This window comes from Lycium ferocissimum, chromosome 11 (genome assembly GCF_029784015.1).
Source record: "Lycium ferocissimum isolate CSIRO_LF1 chromosome 11, AGI_CSIRO_Lferr_CH_V1, whole genome shotgun sequence".
Classification (NCBI taxonomy): Eukaryota; Viridiplantae; Streptophyta; class Magnoliopsida; order Solanales; family Solanaceae; genus Lycium; species Lycium ferocissimum.
This window is the reverse complement of record NC_081352.1, coordinates 5,963,234-5,967,214: the sequence shown is the minus strand read 5'-3', so window position 1 is coordinate 5,967,214 and position 3,981 is coordinate 5,963,234.

Genomic DNA, 3,981 nt, shown 5'->3' with positions numbered 1-3,981 from the left:
GCTTCCTTTGGTATCCCCTTATCATTTTTCCCGTTTATGCCTATCTTATTCCGCACACGAGGAATCTTATGCTACCTCTGTGCCATTCAGAACACACTGCTCCTACTTAATCCTTCTCTTATTTTCAAAACGTATTCTGTTCGTCCATGTTTATCCGTATCATACCAGTCATTTTCTAGCATCCATTCTACCTTGTTCCTCGTTTTTTTTTTTGTAACTTGGCCGTTCACAACCCTGTTACTTATGGTACCCGTTTCTTCAGTTATATATGTCGTAACCTATTACTATACTGTTGTCTCGCGTCCTTCTTATTTCCTCTTTTCCGTTAACTCCTTCTCTTCACCGACCTAATCCACCCTGTCCTACGCGTCCTCTTAAGGTTTCTGCCTACTCCGCAGACACAAATTTTCCTTAAATCACTCCAGCTTCTTGTTATATCCCGCACTTTTGTACGTCGGGACATTCCGGACTAGTTGCGGAAAGTTAAGGGCAAGAGGATTCCGGGATATGAAGTAAAGATTTTAACCACGATTTATTTCAAAGTACGAATTGTCATGATTTCATTGGCACGAGATATTATGGAACTTGGGATTAAAATTGGATTATGGAAGATTAGACAACTTATGGAAAATTTGGGGTCAAAAATTAGTTTTAAAAAGTTGGCATTTCTTGACAAAAATTTGCCATGTGGCCGGCCACCTAAGGTGTGGGCCATGGCCACATGGATGTGTATTAAGTGGGTATATTAAGATGATTAAGGGCCATATTTTTGATCTTCCAAGCAAGAAACTTCAAGAAAACTTGAGAAGGAAAAAGAGGAGAGCCATACGGCTACTTCCCCTAGCCGAACCAACCAAGGAAAAAAATTGGAGAAAAATATTTTCTTCAAGTCTTTCAACTCCTTAGAAGATGCTTAACAACATGGAAGGGTTGTTGAAGTGGTAGGAACAAGGATTAGGTCCAAAACAAATCCTAGCCAACTTGAAGAATCAATTGAAAAAGGTATGGTTTAATCTTATTTTTCATATGTTATAGGTGATTTGTATGTGTTGTGAAGTATGGGAATGAATGAAAATTATGGAAATATGGAAGTTGAAGTGGTGGCCGTGTGGTATGGTTGGCCGTGTGTATGTGTAGTGTTGTGTAAGGGTGGTGAGCTAATGAACTTAACATGTTTGTGTGTTGTTGTAATGTGTAGGAAATGAATGAAATCCATTTGATTATATATGTTGGTGTTTGGCCGTGACTAGGGCTGTTTGGCATGCTAGAAATGAGCTAATGTTATCTAGTAATTTGGTTGTTGTTGTTATGAATTTTTATGGTGTAAAATGAAGTTTAATGATTCCAAGTTGAAGCTAAAACCGTGTGGGCTGATTTAAGAATTAATATGGTTTTAATGTAGTGCTTGAATTTGTAAGAATAATAATGTTAAGGTATGGTTTGTTGATGTGGTTTATGAATTTGGAAGGAGGAAATGTGTTGTTGAGGTCCCTAATGTAGTTGATGGATTTCGGGTAAGTTAACTTGTTGTTTGAGTTGTTTGAACATTATATGGATTCCTTGGGATGTTCCTAAGACGTATTTGAATGGCCTCGGATTATTATTGGCGTACGTAAGCATTGATGATAGTTTGAATACATGAAGTTGAATTGAACATAATTGAAATGTGTTGGAATATTCGAAGAAAAGTTATTGACATTATAATGTATGTTGGAATGGATTGTTAATGTTGTTGGAATGGTTGTTGATGTCGTTGTTGAAGAATTGGCCGAGTTTAATTCTCGGGGTGGTGTATTTATAGGGGAAGTGCTGCCGAAATTTCGGTAGCCATATAGAAACCAAAGATTGAAATGTCAACTGGCATGAATAGTAACTCGCGAAAGATGACCATTTGCGATTTTTGACGAAACGAGACCGGAGTTTCGACGAGCTTAGCAAGCGAAAGGTATGTAAAGCTTTGCTTCCCTTCTCTTGGCATGTCCTAGGTATACTAGGCTTGAATTCGGACCTCGGGGACACCTCTACTCTTCGGAATCCACGTTCGAAATTGTCCCATTTCCTTTCAGTAGAATTGGATTAGTTAAGTTGTAAGTAGTTAGAGAATGTCTAAACACCTAGAACTTGTGCAAGTAAAACCCGATTGCCCTAAAACCTTCATAAGCGATTCCATAAAGCCTATTATACATAATTTGTGTCCACCCCCTCGGTTGACCCGAGGTGGGCCCACTATTTCCGACACTACCCTTTTGCGACTATGACTTGGTTTCGAGCGGTTTTAAAGGAAATGTTTTAACTACTTCCTTATCTATTATTGAAAAATTGTTTTGAATATTCCGTTAAGTCCTATAAATTGTTTTGGATCTTGGAGATGATCTCAGAGGGATTTATGCCTTTGTAACTCGTTATGACATCCGGAATTCACCTATTATGACTCCGTCCGGTTTCATTGATTCGATTTGTCACTCGACATGCCTCATTGAGTCTCTGGATATATATATGTATTTTATTGCATTAGTTTCTCACTACTCCACTCGTGGATGCCTCAATGCTTCCTTCACTGAGCCCGGGCCGTGATATGTTATCAAGCGCTTCTCTCGTATTGTTCGCCGTGCCTCGGTGCGAGGGGGTGTATGACATGTACATGGGTCCGAAGTATGATATGCCATGTACATATATTCCGATATCCGATGGTGTGATGATGTGGCCACCGGGTATGTTATGATTTGTTTCGAGATATTCCCTACTCAAGTATGATGTGTTTTGGCGCCTGAGACGGGCGCCTATGTTCGTTCACCGAGTCCCATAGCGGGACCGGATTTGGCATATGTTTCGCATGCATTGTCTATGGTTTCGATATGCATTTTGATTACCTATGTATTATGTTCGTTCTCCGTACATTCTCGTTCGATTTTCATTTTTGTTGTTACGCCTTTGCTTTTACATATATCAAGACATTTTCCGTATCGACCCCTCGTTCTTCGGGGGCCGCGTTCATGCCACGCAGGTACCGACGCTTGATTTATTGATCCGCTCGCCTAGGCTATCTGCTCAGCTGATTGAAGTGCTCCCTTGTCCGGAGCCCCTATTTTGGTATAGACTTTTCTGTTTTATACGTACATATTTATTTTGGGTACGGCGGGGCCCTGTCCCGTCATGTGATTATGCTTTTGGTTCAGTAGAGGTCTGTAGACATATAGTGTGGGTTCTGTATATGTTTTGTGAGTTTTGCGTACGTTTAGAGCTTATTTATGTTTTGGGACGGCCTTATCGGCCTTCGTGCGCCATACCCACTGGACATCATTAAATTATTATTTCTGTTTATTTTTTTTATATTTGCTAGTGTAGGATAGGGTACGTATGAGTGCCCAGTTAGGGCACGAGTCGCGGCCTACGGAGTTGGGTCGTGACACTTCTCATTTGCCTCTTACATCTGAATTTGTAAGACTTTTCAAAAAACTTCCCAAGGGGTCACCCATCCTGGAATTGCTCTCACGCCAGCACGCTTAACTTTGGAACTTTGATGGAATACGGTGCGTTAGTGCTGGTATGATCGCATCCACCTCACCGCACGACCTTCTGCACATAATACTGAGTAAGTCGGAATCTTAACATATTCCCAAAACGCCCTCACAACACATCCCGGCAGCTGTCTTATTAATACATTCCTATCCGTCACCATTCTTTTCTTCTCTTTTTTTTATTTTTTTTTATACCCCAGTCTACTCGTATTATTACTTCCCGTGACTATAATCTCATCATATTTTTCTCCTACCTATCGATTCACAACATGCCTTAATACATATTACTCTATTCAAACCTACCGAATTCTCTCTAGATCTTCTCTTAATATCGCTAGCCCATTCCAAATTCCTTATTACCATATCCCCATCGACCTCCCGTTTACTATTATTGCCAATTTCGCAATTTAACTTACTCTTCAAAAGGGCAAACTTCCGCACTTCACGCTTAGTCAAATTCCAT